This window comes from Pseudophryne corroboree, chromosome 4 (assembly GCF_028390025.1).
Source record: "Pseudophryne corroboree isolate aPseCor3 chromosome 4, aPseCor3.hap2, whole genome shotgun sequence".
NCBI lineage: Eukaryota > Metazoa > Chordata > Amphibia > Anura > Myobatrachidae > Pseudophryne > Pseudophryne corroboree.
The window spans coordinates 777,070,682-777,088,126 of record NC_086447.1 but is presented as its reverse complement, the minus strand read 5'-3'; the positions used below and the strand labels follow the sequence as shown (position 1 = coordinate 777,088,126).

The 17,445-nt window shown below is 48.0% G+C and overlaps 1 protein-coding gene across 10 annotated transcripts in view; it reads left to right on the top strand.

Moving 5' to 3' along the window:
• HHAT (hedgehog acyltransferase) overlaps positions 1-17,445 on the top strand; it is a 1,065,929-nt gene that overhangs the window by 242,143 nt on the left and 806,341 nt on the right. The window lies entirely within an intron of this gene.

Genomic DNA, 17,445 nt, shown 5'->3' with positions numbered 1-17,445 from the left:
GGTCACTTTACACAATAATCGAACATAAGGCAGGCTTAAGATCACTACAGATTGCTCTTAATAATAGTGAACTGAACAAGGACCATCAAGATTTTATACTTAAAGGAGTAAATTTTATTTTAGAAAATAATTATTTCTCTTTTAACGGTACCTTTTATCTTCAATGTGTCGGTACAGCATGGGCACCAGGTACGCTCAAAGCTATGCCAACATCTTCATGGGACAGTGGGAAGATGAAAAAATCTGGAACCACTGTCCCTTTGGAGCGAACCTGGTGCTATGGAGACGGTATATAGATGACGTCTTCTTTGTGTGGAGAGGCGGAGAGACTCTTTTAGATGAATTTTTAACCTATCTTAATAGCAATGATTTAAATATTAATTTTACCTTTGAAAAGAGTTTTGAAACTGTCAATTTAATAGATTTATCAGTCTATGTAGAGAGTGGTTATTTTAATACCATGACTTTTAAAAAACCCACTGATTCAGGAGCCTATATTAATGCGAAAAGCTGCCACCATCCAGAATGTCTGGGCTCAATCTGCGAGGGGCAATTTAGGCGACTTAAGAGAAATTGCACTAAAGAGGAGATCTTTCTCAAACAAGCAGATGAGATGCAATCCAGATTTGAAGCATCTGGGTATAACAGAGAGAAAGTTTTAGATGCCAAGAACAAAGTAGCCAAAATAGATAGGAATATCCTCTTGCAACCCAAGGATATTGCGAAGAAAAAGGAAGATTCCAATTTTGAATGGGCTTTTATAACTACATATAATAGTCAATACAGGGACATAGAGAAAACTATGGCCAGGCATTGGAAGGTGCTAAAGAAAGATCCCATCATAGGTGCAATAATTCCGACAAAACCCAAGTGCATCTTCAGAAAAGCATCTAGTTTAAGAACTAACCTGGTTAGGAGCACCTTTCCCCCTAAGAAAGCCATGAGTACAATAAAATGAAAAGGCTTCTTTCGTTGTGGCCTCTGCCTAGGATGTAGAGGAATCCACTCTGAAACCAGTAAGATTACACAAGTCATCATTAATAAACGGGAGTGGAAGATAAATTAGTTTATTACATGCAACTCATCAAATGTTGTATACGCAATAGAGTGTACATGTGGCCTCTGGTATTTGGGCCGCACCTCCAGAACATTAAACACCCGTATTAGTGAACATCTAAGGAATATAAGGAAAGGTCTAAATACGCATGCCTTATCTGAACACTTTAGGACTGTACATCAGTGTAGGACTTCTGCTATTAGACGGTTCTGTGGGATAAAGCATGTAAAAGGTAACTGAAGGTGCAAGGACGTTTCAAGTCAGCTAGCTAAGGAGGAAATGCAGCTGATTTATGAATTTGGCACTTTAAAGCCGGGAGGGATCAATTCCGATTTTGAGATCAAATGGTTTCTTTAGTGCCTGTTTAGTGTTACTAGTTACTTTATTAGGATTTTTATGTGTATCAATATTGTGTTCTTATTCTCTTTTATATTTTAGGAGACATGGATTATTTATTATGACATGGTTGGACTTCACCGTTTGATTAGGGTGATACTCTATCATTGATATATGATTTGTGTTTAACATTTATGGATGGCGAACGGAGGCTAAAAGAATGTTATAGCACCTGGCCCAGAAATTTGGAGCATCAGGTTTACCGGTCCCCATGACAACGGGTCCGGAAGTGACGTTACGTCAGAAGGGAATCCAACTCGATTACGCTGTTGTCCTAAAAAAGTAATGGAGGATCCGGTGTCTGTTAAGTGATTGGCCGGGATAGGTATCCTGACTGAGAGTCCTACAACGATCCGAGATTTGGCACCGCAAGTACTAAGCACATGGAGACGCCGGTCCCCATGACAACGGGACCGGAAGTGACGTTGCGCAACATTGCGCTAAAGGGGAAAGTACATGGACTAGTGGGTTGCCATAATGATGAATCCGCCCACCTATTCCCTATACACTGTGGATATAAATAGCCTGTGAGACGAAGAGGGTCGGCATGGCAACAAACCCGCCCACGGGCTATCCCTGGATCAGGATCACAGCTGCTATGGACACTCTGGCAGAGGATCATGGAACTTTTAGGTAATAATGTATAGGATCCAGCTGGGTGCCTAGCAGTTTCATTGGTGGATGGAGGTTTAAATATCAGTATGAGGAGGGAAGGAAGCATTCAGCTTGCAAAACCTTGAGAAAGACCCCAGCCAGGGGTAGAAATGCGTAGGTTGTATCCTGACAAGCCGGGGGACGGACGTAAGGACCAGCACTCAGTAAGATCTGTTACCTGCATGGTGGGACTATCCGGAAATCCCATATAACATCTTGCATGCGTTTTCAGAACTGTCTAAACCACAGTTCAGAATCATCTGGTAATTAGCCTGTCCTCCTGTTCTTTGCTTGAAGGGATTATGTAATATTGTGGATATCTGTGTATTTTTATTCATTTGTATGTTATATATGTTTTACCATTAAAACAGTACTTCACTATATACATACTTTTTTCTCTCCATATGGCATCCAATTATGATTAATGGAACTCTGTGGAACTACAAGAGTCAGCAGGAATTGAGAACGCGCTAGTTAAGTCTCAGTTTCTATTTTTTATTTTTTATTGTGCACTTTATTGGTGAGGGGTGAAGGAAAACCTCCTATGAAACTTTGAGACTATACCAGCAGCTGTATTTGCGCACGAAGTTTCCCTATTCATTCTTGCATTGTGTTGTGTTTATCACCTGGAATTTATTCCTTCCTACTTTGAGCACAATTGTTTGATTATATATATATATATATATATATATATATAATCTATATCAGTGGCGTGCGGTGAGGTCAGTGTCTGGTGAGGCACTGCAGCCATAATGTTCGCTGAGTCCTGTCGATGATTCATACCGCCACCAAGCTGATGCCCGCTACCTCCCCCAAGCCGATGCCAGTTATTGCTACCGTCCCTGATCTTGGTTGCATATATCTGCAGATATAGGGTTAAGCCCCAGGCTTGAATAATACAAAATATATACAATGTGATAGGGAAAAACATAACATGCTTCAGGTTGGAACACCCTAACACTTTATTAACACTTATGTTTTTCCCTATCACATTGTATATATTTTGTATTATTTTAATCACACTTCTCAGTTACATAGCACTTATGTACTTCTTATTAACCCCTACTAATTTTCACCTGTGTGCCGCCCTGGGGTGGCCCGGCCTGTGCCGGCATGATGGGGTCCCGCACCCTGGACCAATACCTAGTGTTAGGGACCCCCAGTGACAGAGATGCCTTGCCGTTCGGCCTGGGTGCTTAAACCTATATCTTCAGATATATGCAACCAAGATCTCTGTATAATCTGATATTATGTAGTGTTATTTTTCACTCGGTGTGCATTAGGGAAAGCAAAATGTTTTTTTCTTACTCAGAATTACCCATCCCTTTTAGCACCTGAGTGACATCACAATCTGATTGAGCAGCTTGCCAATAAATGTACACTTTAAAAAGAATTGCCAGGATATTATCCAACATGTTTCTAAGTATTGGCATGGTATCATGTAAGCATTAGTGAGTACAGATTCTGTGCAGTGTTCTCATCTTCCCATTTGCTGTATGCTTATAATCTTCTGTTATCGGCCAGCGTGATACTGGTTTTCATCTCTCTACCTACCAGATAGATGCTGCCACCTGCAGTTATCTATATTCACAACCACATATGAGAGACGCAGTAAGTCTTGGTCTACACAGATAAACATTGCAACACATAATTCAGCTTGTTCATGGTTAGTGAGAAAAGGTTTATCTAGAGCAGGCACGTCAAACTCAAAATCCCAACTAGGCCGAATAATAAAGGTCTAAGATTGTGTGGGCCAAAAGAAAAAGTTTAAGTTTAATTAAAGACTTGTCAAGTATCGGGAAGAAAATATTAAACTTTAAATGTTTTCTTCCCGATACTTGACATCTCTTTGCTGTCACCAATTTTCTGATTTCAGGTGAAATTGAAAGTAAACAGGTATGCTCCATGGTGTCTACCTCTGTCTGAAGACTGCACTGTTTTTATGCCATCTCAGTCGGGGGTTAGTTGCTACTTCATTCCTAGCAAGGCTGCCTCGTCCGGTGTACAGGCTGCGGCGGTAAGTGGGTGGGCTCCCGGTCTCAATGTTGGTGTGCAGTGATATGCGGTGTCTCTCCCCAGCAACCAGCGTGATGTTACCGGCGCAATGCTCCTGCTTCTGGGTTGAGAAGTTGTGCGCGCGGGGAAGGTTCATACCGCATTCCACTTCTTTTCAACTAGTATAGCGAGGCAGCAAAAAAAATCTGCATTTCGGCCGGCCACGTGTTTGACACCTGATCTAGACAATACACCAGAACCAGAATGTGGCTTGAAATCCAGAATTAAGATGTTTGTTAGCAAGATACATGTATTTGTTAACAGATGTAGTGTCCAATTCATGTTTTCTCTGACGTCCTAGTGGATGCTGGGAACTCCGTAAGGACCATGGGGAATAGCGGCTCCGCAGGAGACTGGGCACAACTAAGAAAGATTTAGGACTACCTGGTGTGCACTGGCTCCTCCCTCTATGCCCCTCCTCCAGACCTCAGTTAGAATTTTGTGCCCGGCCGAGCTGGTTGCACACTAGGGGCTCTCCTGAGCTCTTAGAAAGAAAGTATATTTAGGTTTTTTATTTTCAGTGAGATCTGCTGGCAACAGACTCACTGCTACGAGGGACTGAGGGGAGAAGAAGCGAATCTACCTGCTTGCAGCTAGCTTGGGCTTCTTAGGCTACTGGACACCATTAGCTCCAGAGGGATCGAACACAGGCCCAGCCTCGGTCGTCCGGTCCCGGAGCCGCGCCGCCGCCCCCCTTGCAGAGCCAGAAGCAAGAAGAACGTCCAGGAAATCGGCGGCTGAAGACTCCGGTCTTCATTAAGGTAGCGCACAGCACTGCAGCTGTGCGCCATTGCTCCCCATGCACACCACACACTCCAGTCACTGATGGGTGCAGGGCGCTGGGGGGGGGGCGCCCTGGGCTGCAATAAGAGTACCTTATATTGGCTAATAAACACATAATATAGTCAGCAAGACTATATATGTGTAAAATCCCCAGCCAAAAATATCCTAAAAAAAGCGGGAGAAGTCCGCCGAAAAAGGGGCGGGGCTATCTCCCTCAGCACACTGGCGCCATTTCCTCTCACAGCTCCGCTGGAAGGACGCTCCCAAGGCTCTCCCCTGCAGTTTCCAGGCTCAATAGGGTAAAAAAAGAGAGGGGGGGCACTAAATTTAGGCGCAAACTGTGTATTATAGCAGCTATAGGGGACAAATCACTGTGTGTAGTGTGTATCCCTGCATTATATAGCGCTCTGGTGTGTGCTGGCATACTCTCCCTCTGTCTCCCCAAAGGACTTTGTGGGGTCCTGTCCTCAGTCAGAGCATTCCCTGTGTGTGTGCGGTGTGTCGGTACGGCTGTGTCGACATGTTTGATGAGGAGGCTTATGTGGAGGCGGAGCAGGTGCCGATAAATGTGATGTCACCCCCTGCGGGGTCGACACCTGAATGGATGGACATGTGGAAGGAATTACGCGACAGTGTCAACTCCTTACATAAAAGGTTTGACGACATAACAGATGTGGGACAGCCGGCTTCTCTGCCCGTGCCTGCCCAGGCGTCTCAAAAGCCATCAGAGGCTCTAAAACGCCCACTACCTCAGATGGCAGACACAGATGTCGACACGGACACTGACTCCAGTGTCGACGACGATGAGACTAGTGTACATTCCAATAGAGCCACTCGTTATATGATTACGGCAATGAATAATGTGTTGCACATTTCTGATATTACCCCAGGTACCACAAAAAAGGGTATTATGTTTGGGGAGAAAAAGCTACCAGTGGTTTTTCCCCCATCTGATGAATTAAATGAAGTGTGTGAAGAAGCGTGGGCTTCCCACGATAAGAAACTGGTAATTTTTAAAAAGTTACTAATGGCGTACCCTTTCCCGCCAGAGGACAGGTCACGTTGGGAGACATCCCCTAGGGTGGATAAAGCGCTCACACGTCTGTCAAAAAAGGTGGCACTACCGTCTCCGGACACGGCCGCCCTAAAGGAGCCTGCGGATAGAAAGCAGGAGGCTATCCTGAAGTCTGTATATACACACTCAGGAATTATACTGAGACCGGCTATTGCTTCAGCATGGATGTGCAGTGCTGCTGCTGCGTGGTCAGATTCCCTGTCGGAAAACATTGATACCCTAGACAGGGACACTATTGCTAACCGTAGAGCATATTAAAGACGCTGTCTTATACATGAGAGATGCACAGAGGGATATTTGCCGGCTGGCATCTAAAATAAACGCAATGTCCATTTCTGCCAGGAGAGGATTGTGGACTCGGCAGTGGACAGGAGATGCAGATTCTAAAAGGCACATGGAAGTTTTGCCTTACAAGGGTGAGGAGTTGTTTGGGGATGGTCTCTCGGACCTCGTTTCCACAGCGACAGCTGGGAAGTCAGCGTTTTTACCCCATGTTCCCTCACAGCCAAAGAAAGCATTGTATTATCAGGTACAGTCCTTTCGGCCCCAGAAAGGCAAGCGGGCTAGAGGCAGAGGTAGAGGGAAAAAGCTGCAACATACAGCCAGTTCCCAGGAACAAAAGTCCTCCCCTGCTTCCTCTAAGTCCACCGCATGACGCTGGGGCTCCACAGGCGGAGCCAGGTACGCTGGGGGGCCGTCTCAAGAACTTCAGCGACCAGTGGGCTCGCTCACGGGTGGACCCCTGGATTCTACAAGTAGTGTCTCAGGGGTACAAGCTGGACTTCGAGACGTCTCCCCCTCGCCGTTTCCTCAAATCTGCCTTGCCGACAGCTCCCCCGGACAGGGAGGCAGTGCTGGAGGCGATTCACAAGCTGTATTCTCAGCAGGTGATAATCAAGGTACCCCTCCTTCAACAAGGACGGGGTTACTATTCCACAATGTTTGTGGTACCGAAACCGGATGGTTCGGCGAGACCCATTTAAAATTTAAAATCCTTGAACACTTATATAAGAAGGTTCAAGTTCAAGATGGAATCGCTCAGGGCGGTGATTGCAAGCCTGGACGAGTGGGATTACATGGTATCACTGGACATCAAGGATGCTTACCTGCATGTCCCCATTTACCCTCCTCACCAGGAGTACCTCAGATTTGTGGTACAGGACTGTCATTACCAATTCCAGACGTTGCCGTTTGGTCTGTCCACGGCACCGAGGGTATTTACCAAGGTAATGGCCGAAATGATGATACTCCTTCGGAAAAAGGGAGTTTTAATTATCCCGTACTTGGACGATCTCCTTATAAAGGCGAGGTCCAGGGAACAGTTGTTGATCGGAGTAGCACTAGCTCGGGAAGTGCTACAACAGCACGGCTGGATCCTGAATTTTCCAAAGTCGCAGCTGGTTCCTACAACGCGTCTACTGTTCCTGGGGATGGTTCTGGACACAGAACAGAAAAAAGTGTTTCTCCCGGAGGAGAAGGCCAAGGAGTTGTCATCTCCAGTCAGAGACCTCCTAAAACCAAAACAGGTGTCGGTGCACCACTGCACGCGAGTCCTGGGAAAGATGGTGGCTTCTTACGAAGCAATTCCATTCGGAAGGTTCCATGCAAGGATCTTTCAGTGGGATCTGTTGGACAAGTGGTCCGGATCGCATCTTCAGATGCATCGGCTGATAACCCTGTATCCAAGGGCCAGGGTGTAGCTGCTGTGGTGGCTGCAGAGTGCTCATCTTCTAGAGGGCCGCAGATTCGGCATACAGGACTGGATCCTGGTGACCACGGATGCCAGCCTTCGAGGTTGGGGGGCAGTCACACACGGAAGAAACTTCCAGGGACAATGGTCGAGTCAGGAGACTTCCCTACACATAAATATTCTGGAACTAAGGGCCATTTACAATGCCCTAAGTCAGGCAAGACCCCTGCTTCAACACCAGCCGGTGCTGATCAAGTCAGACAACATCACGGCGGTCGCCCATGTAAACCGACAGGGCGGCACAAGAAGCAGGATGGCAATGGCAGAAGCCACAAGGATTCTCAGATGGGCGGAAAATCATGTGTTAGCACTGTCAGCAGTGTTCATTCCCGGAGTGGACAACTGGGAAGCAGACTTTCTCAGCAGACACGACCTCCACCCGGGAGAGTAGGGACTTCATCCAGAAGTCTTCCAAATGGTTGTACACCGGTGGGAAAGGCCACAGGTGGACATGATGGTGTCCCGCCTCAACAAAAAGCTAAAAAGATTTTGCGCCAGGTCAAGGGACCCTCAGGCGATAGCTGTGGACGCTCTAGTGACACCGTGGGTGTACCAGTCAGTTTATGTGTTCCCTCCTCTGCCTCTCATACCCAAGGTACTGAGAATAATAAGAAGGAGAGGAGTAAGAACTATACTTGTGGTTCCGGATTGGCCAAGAAGAGCTTGGTACCCAGAACTTCAAGAAATGATCTCAGAGGACCCATGGCCTCTGCCGCTCAGACAGGACCTGCTGCAGCAGGGGCCCTGTCTGTTCCAAGACTTACCGCGGCTGCGTTTGTCGGCATGGCAGTTGAACACCGGATCCTAAAAGAAAAAGGCATTCCGGAGGAAGTCATCCCTACGCTAATTAAAGCTAGGAAGGAGGTGACCGCAAACCATTATCACCGCATATGGCGAAAATATGTTGCGTGGTGTGAGGCCAGAAGGGCCCCAACGGAGGAATTTCAGCTGGGTCGATTTCTGCACTTCCTACAGTCAGGGGTGACTATGGGCCTCAAATTAGGTTCCATTAAGGTCCAGATTTCGGCTCTGTCGATTTTCTTCCAAAAAGAACTGGCTTCACTACCTGAAGTTCAGACGTTTGTTAAAGGAGTGCTGCATATTCAGCCCCCTTTTGTGCCTCCAGTGGCACCTTGGGATCTCAACGTGGTGTTGGATTTCCTTAAGTCACATTGGTTTGAGCCACTTAAAACCGTGGAACTAAAATATCTCACGTGGAAAGTGGTCATGCTGTTGGCCTTGGCATCGGCCAGGCGTGTATCAGAATTGGCGGCTTTGTCATGTAAAAGCCCTTATCTGATTTTCCATATGGATATGGCGGAATTGAGGACTCGTCCCCAATTTCTTCCTAAGGTGGTATCAGCTTTTCATTTGAACCAACCTATTGTGGTGCCTGCGGCTACTAAGGACTTGGAGGATTCCAAGTTGCTGGACATAGTCAGGGCCCTGAAAATCTATGTTTCCAGGACGGCTGGAGTCAGGAAAACTGACTCGCTATTTATCCTGTATGCGCCCAACAAGTTGGGTGCTCCTGCTTCAAAGCAGTCTATTGCTCGCTGGATCTGTAGTACGATTCAACTTGCACATTCTGCGGCTGGACTGCCGCATCCTAAATCTGTAAAAGCCCATTCCACGAGGAAAGTGGGCTCTTCTTGGGCGGCTGCCCGAGGGGTCTCGGCTTTACAACTTTGCCGAGCTGCTACTTGGTCGGGTTCGAACACATTTGCTAAATTCTACAAGTTTGATACCCTGGCTGAGGAGGACCTTGAGTTTGCTCATTCGGTGCTGCAGAGTCATCCGCACTCTCCCGCCCGTTTGGGAGCTTTGGTATAATCCCCATGGTCCTTACGGAGTTCCCAGCATCCACTAGGACGTCAGAGAAAATAAGATTTTACTCACCGATAATTCTATTTCTCGTAGTCCGTAGTGGATGCTGGGCGCCCATCCCAAGTGCGGATTGTCTGCAATACTTGTATATAGTTATTGCCTAACTAAAGGGTTGTTGTTATGAGCCATCTGTTCGTGAGGCTCAGTTTGTTGTTCATACTGTTAACTGGATATAGTATCACGAGTTGTACGGTGTGATTAGTGTGGCTGGTATGAATCTTACCCGGGATTCCAAATCCCTTCCTTATTGTGTCAGCTCTTCCGGGCACAGTTTCCTAACTGAGGTCTGGAGGAGGGGCATAGAGGGAGGAGCCAGTGCACACCAGGTAGTCCTAAATCTTTCTTAGTTGTGCCCAGCCTCCTGCGGAGCCGCTATTCCCTATGGTCCTAGCGGAGTTCCCAGCATCCACTACGGACTACGAGAAATAGAATTACCGGTGAGTAAATTCTTATTTGTTCGCACATGCCTACGCAGCTGTGCTTTTTCAGGCTACAAAATTGCTGATTATCACAACTAAAGCAGCCTCCCAGAAAAGAAGATAGACGCCCACCGGAGCCATTGCAAAGTCCTCAGTAGCTGCGTACACATAATCCACTGATGCCCAGATTTGTAAAGCCTTGGAGAGTGATAAATTGCAGAGTGATAAAGTACCAACCAATCATCTCCCAGCTGTCTTTTTTAAAACACAGCCTGTAACATGGCAGTTAAGAGCTGATTGGTACTTTATCACCATGCAATTTATCACTCTCCAAGGCTTGATAAATCAGGGCTTGGCTATTCTATCTCTCTGGCCATTGTACCATACACTTTTATCTTTACTGCCTCAACTTGTGTAAAATAGTCAGGAGCTACTCGTCCCCTCTCACAATTCGGCAGGCTAGGCAAAACACAAACTCCCATGTAGTTATTTTTGTCTCGCCCTGCTTCTAGATATCAATACTAGTTATAGCGTAATCTTAGCAATCTAATAGCTTCCTCAAAGACTGGGTTCTGGTGCACATAGAAAATGTAAAAAAAATAAAGGAAAACTTTATTTACAAAAGAAGCACAGTACTTAGTTGCAGAAATGATATAAAGAAGAAGGTTTGCAGATTACATCGGGTGGGGAACGTCCGGCCCACCCGCATAGACACTTTTGCCGGCCACAGTATCCACGGCCGCATAGTTACTTTGCCGCCCGGCCACAGTAACGCAGGAGAGGAGGGAGACGACATTCAACGGAGGGGACGGAGGTTGACGCTGAGTAACCTGGCAACCATGCGCAGGGGGGTTTGGCGCAGCAGTGGGATGCATAGAGGACGAAGGGCAGGAGAGGGGCAATGGGAGCCTCCCCTGTCATCTCTCCCCGCTCTTCAGCCTTGTTCCTCTCATCCTCCTGAGTGCAGAGGACTGGATGAGTGTTGAGGGGGAGGCGGTGCGATCACGGCTAGGAGGAACAACACTGCGGCACTCAGGCTGAGCCATGCTGCCATCAATGTGTGGGGCTGAGGCAGAACTCTGGGAGGCAACGGAGTCATCTGCCGCCGGGCTCCTGCTCTGAAGGGGGGCAGCTCTCCTCCCATTCTGTAACACCATTGAATTGAATTAAGTTAATTGATAGCTGCAAATCACACCCTCTTTATTATACTGAATATACACTTTTTACAAGTGTCACACCCAGGATTAGAAACCACACCCTATTAGTCTGGAAGCAGACACCTTATTGATGAAGCTGTTGCTCCTGTATAGGAAATATGAGAATTTTAACTATATGAAGATATTTCTCTGACAATTACACATAACTTCATATAGTTAGAATTCTCATGCTTCCTCTACAGGAGAGCAAATAACTCCATCAGTAAAGTGTCTGCTGTTAGTGTAACGGGTCATGGGTTCTAATCCTGGGTATGACTGCTAAGAAATGTGTGATTTAAATAAAAGACTATTAAATGTATAAATACAGTATATACATTTTTTCAGAACACTACACACACACACACACACACACACACACACACACACACACACACACACACACACACACACACACACACATTTATCTTAATATAGGAAATAGGGGGGTACCAATATTTCTCTGACGTCCTAGTGGATGCTGGGAACTCCGTAAGGACCATGGGGAATAGACGGGCTCCGCAGGAGACTGGGCACTCTAAAAGAAAGATTAGGTACTATCTGGTGTGCACTGGCTCCTCCCTCTATGCCCCTCCTCCAGACCTCAGTTAGAATCTGTGCCTGGCCAGAGCTGGGTGCTCCTAGTGGGCTCTCCTGAGCTTGCTAGAAAGAAAGTATTTGTTAGGTTTTTTATTTTCAGTGAGATCTGCTGGCAACAGACTCACTGCTTCGTGGGACTGAGGGGAGAGAAGCAAACCTACCTGCGTGCAGCTAGCTTGGACACCATTAGCTCCAGAGGGTTCGAAAACAGGGCCTGACCTCGATCGTCCGTTCCCGGAGCCGCGCCGCCGTCCCCCTTGCAGAGCCAGAAGACAGAAGAAAGGAGATGAAATCGGCGGCAGAAGACTCCGGTCTTCATTAAGGTATCGCACAGCACTGCAGCTGTGCGCCATTGCTCCCACTGCACACCACACACTCCGGTCACTGTAGGGTGCAGGGCGCTGGGGGGGGCGCCCTGGGCAGCAATAAGAATACCTTTTGGCACATTGGGCACATAATACAGTCTGGAAGACTGTATATGTGCAAAAAACCCCGCCATTAAGATATACCAAAACGCGGCAGAAGCCCGCCGCTGAGGGGGCGGGGCCTTCTTCCTCAGCACACCAGCGCCATTTTCTCTTCACAGCTCCGCTGGAAGGACGCTCCCCAGGCTCTCACCTGCAGTATCCTGTACATAAAGGGTAAAAAAGAGAGGGGGGGCACATAAATTTAGGCGCAAATAAGATAATAAGCAGCTATTGGGAAAAATCACTCAGTATAGTGTAAATCCCGGTGTTATATAGCGCTGTGGTGTGTGCTGGCATACTGTCTCTCTGTCTCCCCAAAGGACTTTGTGGGGTCCTGTCCTCAGTCAGAGCATTCCCTGTGTGTGTGCGGTGTGTCGGTACGGCTGTGTCGACATGTTTGTTGAGGAGGGTTACGTGGAGGCGGAGCAAGGGCAGATAAGTGTGGTGTCGCCCCCGACGGGGCCGACACCGGATTGGATGGATATGTGGAAGGTCTTAACAGACAGTGTCAACTCCTTACATAAAAGGTTCGATGACGCAGCAGCTTTGGGACAGCCGGGATCTCAGCCCGCGCCTGCCCAGGCGTCTCAGAGGCCATCAGGGGCTCATAAACGCCCGCTAGCTCAGATGGTAGACACAGATGTCGACATGGAGTCTGACTCCAGTGTAGATGAGGATGAGACAAATGCACAGTCTACAAAAGCCATCCGATGCATGATTACTGCAATGAAAAATGTATTGCACATTTCTGATATTAACCCGGTTACCACCAAGAAGGGTATTATGTTTGGGGAGAAAAAGCAGCCAGTGACTTTTCCCCCATCTGATGAATTAAATGAATTGTGTGAGGAAGCGTGGAGTTCCCCCGATAAGAAACTAGTGATTTCTAAGAGGTTACTGATGGCGTACCCTTTCCCGCCAACGGACAGGTTACGTTGGGAAACATCCCCTAGGGTGGACAAGGCGCTCACACGCTTATCAAAAAAGGTGGCACTGCCGTCTCAGGATACGGCCGCCTTAAAGGAGCCTGCGGATAGAAAGCAGGAAGCTATCCTGAAGTCTGTGTATACACAATCAGGTACTATACTGAGACCTGCTATTGCTTCAGCATGGATGTGTAGTGCTGCAGCCGCATGGTCTGATTCCCTGTCCGACAACATTGATTCCCTCGACAGGGATACTATTTTGCTAACCATAGAACATATAAAAGACGTCGTCTTATATATGCGGGATGCACAGAGGGACATTTGCCTGCTGGCATCTAGAATTAATGCAATATCAATTTCTGCCAGGAGAGTATTATGGACTCGGCAGTGGACAGGTGATGCTGATTCTAAAAGACACATGGAGGTTTTGCCTTATAAGGGTGAGGAATTGTTTAGGGACGGTCTCTCGGACCTCGTATCCACGGCAACAGCCGGGAAGTCAACTTTTTTACCTCAGGTTCCCTCACAGCCTAAGAAAGCACCGTATTATCATGTACAGTCCTTTCGGCCTCAGAAAGGCAAGCGGATCAGAGGCGCATCCTTTCTGCCCAGAGGCAGGGGTAGAGGAAAGAAGCTGCACCAGGCAGCCAGTTCCCAGGAACAAAAATCCTCCCCCGCTTCCTCTAAGTCCACCGCATGACGCTGAGGCTCCACAGGCGGAGCCGGGTGCGGTGGGGGCGCGTCTCCGAAACTTCAGCAACCAGTGGGTTCGCTCACAAGTGGATCTCTGGGCTGTACAAATTGTATCTCAGGGATACAAGCTGGAGTTCGAGGCGACTCCCCCTCGCCGTTACCTCAAATCAGCCTTGCCAGCTGCTCCCAGAACAGGGAGGTAGTACTGGCGGCAATTCACAAGCTGTACCTCCAGCAGGTGATAATCAAGGTTCCCCTCCTTCAACAGGGACGGGGTTACTATTCCACAATGTTTGTGGTACCGAAACCAGACGGTTCGGTGAGACCCATTCTGAATTTAAAATCCTTGAACACTTATATAAGGAAGTTCAAGTTCAAAATGGAATCGCTCAGGGCGGTTATTGCAAGCCTGGAAGAGGGGGATTTTATGGTGTCGCTGGACATCAAGGATGCTTACTTGCATGTCCCCGTTTACCCACCTCACCAGGAGTACCTCAGGTTTGTGGTACAGGATTGTCATTACCAATTCCAGACGTTGCCGTTTGGTCTGTCCACGGCACCGAGAGTATTTACCAAGGTAATGGCCGAAATTATGATACTCCTTCGGAAAAAGGGAGTTATAATTATCCCGTACTTGGACGATCTCCTTATAAGGGCGAGGTCCAGAGAGCAGTTGTTAGTCAGCGTAGCACTCTCTCAGGAAGTGTTGCAACAGCACGGCTGGATTCTGAATATCCCAAAGTCGCAGCTGATTCCTGCAACGCGTCTGCTCTTCCTGGGCATGATTCTGGACACAGAACAGAAGAAGGTGTTTCTCCCGGTGGAGAAGGCCCAGGAATTGTCATCTCCGGTCAGGGACCTCCTGAAACCAAAACAGGTGTCGGTGCATCACTGCACGCGAGTCCTGGGAAAGATGGTGGCTTCTTACGAAGCAATTCCCTTCGGCAGGTTCCATGCAAGGATCTTTCAGTGGGATCTGTTAGACAAATGGTCCGGATCGCATCTTCAGATGCATCGGTTGATCACCCTGTCCCCAAGGGCCAGGGTGTCTCTGCTGTGGTGGCTGCAGAGTGCTCATCTTCTCGAGGGCCGCAGATTCGGCATACAGGACTGGGTCCTGGTGACCACTGACGCAAGCCTCCGAGGATGGGGGGCAGTCACTCAGGGAAGGAACTTCCAAGGACAGTGGTCAAGTCAGGAGACTTCACTACACATAAATATACTGGAACTAAGGGCCATTTACAACGCCCTGAGTCAAGCAGAGCCCCTGCTTCAAAACCAACCGGTGCTGATTCAATCAGACAACATCACCGCAGTGGCTCATGTAAACCGCCAGGGCGGCACAAGAAGCAGGATGGCGATGGCAGAAGCCACAAGGATTCTCCGATGGGCGGAAAATCACGTGCTAGCACTGTCAGCAGTGTTCATTCCGGGAGTGGACAACTGGGAAGCAGACTTCCTCAGCAGGCACGACCTCCACCCGGGAGAGTGGGGACTTCATCCAGAAGTCTTCACGCAGATTGTAAACCGTTGGGAACGGCCACAGGTGGACATGATGGCGTCCCGCCTCAATAAAAAGCTAAAAAAATATTGCGCCAGGTCAAAGGACCCTCAGGCGATAGCTGTGGACGCACTAGTGACACCGTGGGTGTACCAGTCGGTTTATGTGTTCCCTCCTCTTCCTATCATACCCAAGATACTGAGGATAGTAAGAAAGAGAGGAGTAAGAACTATACTCATCGTTCCGGATTGGCCAAGAAGAACTTGGTACCCAGAACTACAAGAAATGATCTCAGAGGACCCATAGCCTCTACCTCTCAGACGGGACCTGTTACAGCAGGGGCCCTGTCTGTTCCAAGACTTACCGCGGCTGCGTTTGACGGCATGGCGGTTGAACGCCGGATCCTAACGGAAAAGGGCATTCCAGATGAAGTGTTTCCTACGCTGATAAAGGCTAGGAAAGACGTGACAGCGCAACATTATCACCGTATATGGCGAAAATATGTTGCTTGGTGTGAGGCCAGGAAGGCCCCTACAGAGGAATTCCAGCTGGGTCGATTCCTACACTTCCAACAGTCAGGAGTGACTATGGGCCTAAAATTAGGATCCATAAAGGTCCAGATTTCGGCCCTATCTATTTTCTTTCAAAAAGAACTGGCTTCACTGCCTGAAGTTCAGACGTTTGTTAAGGGAGTGCTGCATATTCAGCCCCCTTGTGTGCCTCCAGTTGCACCTTGGGATCTTAACGTTGTGTTGGATTTCCTGAAATCCCACTGGTTTGAGCCACTTAAGACCGTGGAGCTAAAATATCTCACGTGGAAAGTGGTCATGCTATTGGCCTTAGCTTCGGCTAGGCGTGTGTCAGAATTGGCGGCTTTGTCATGTAAAAGCCCTTATCTGATCTTCCATATGGACAGGGCAGAATTGAGGACTCGTCCCTAATTTCTCCCTAAGGTGGTATCAGCGTTTCATTTGAACCAACCTATTGTGGTGCCTGCGGCTACTCGGGACTTAGAGGACTCCAAGTTACTAGATGTAGTCAGGGCTTTGAAAATCTATGTAGCCAGGACGGCTGGAGTCAGGAAAACTGACTCGCTGTTTATCCTGCATGCACCCAACAAGCTGGGTGCTCCTGCTTCAAAGCAAACTATTGCGCGCTGGATCTGTAACACGATTCAGCAAGCTCATTCTGCGGCAGGATTGCCGCATCCTAAATCAGTAAAAGCCCATTCCACAAGGAAGGTGGGCTCTTCTTGGGCGGCTGCCCGAGGGGTCTCGGCTTTACAGCTTTGCCGAGCTGCTACTTGGTCGGGTTCAAACACATTTGCTAAGTTCTACAAGTTTGATACCCTGGCTGAGGAGGACCTTGCCTTTGCTCATTCGGTGCTGCAGAGTCATCCGCACTCTCCCACCCGTTTGGGAGCTTTGGTATAATCCCCATGGTCCTTACGGAGTCCCCAGCATCCACTAGGACGTCAGAGAAAATAAGAATTTACTCACCGGTAATTCTATTTCTCGTAGTCCGTAGTGGATGCTGGGCGCCCGTCCCAAGTGCGGACTTTTTGCAATACATGTATATAGTTATTGCTTAACTAAAGGGTTATTGTTATGAGCCATCTGTTACTGAGGCTCAGTTGTTGTTCATACTGTTAACTGGGTATGGTTATCACAAGTTGTACGGTGTGATTGGTGTGGCTGGTATGAGTCTTACCCTGGATTCCAAATCCTTTCCTTGTTGTGTCAGCTCTTCCGGGCACAGTTTCCTTAACTGAGGTCTGGAGGAGGGGCATAGAGGGAGGAGCCAGTGCACACCAGATAGTACCTAATCTTTCTTTTAGAGTGCCCAGTCTCCTGCGGAGCCCGTCTATTCCCCATGGTCCTTACGGAGTTCCCAGCATCCACTACGGACTACGAGAAATAGAATTACCGGTGAGTAAATTATTATTTTATCTTGCCTCCTGGCAACTGGGACGAACTTACGCCACTGGTG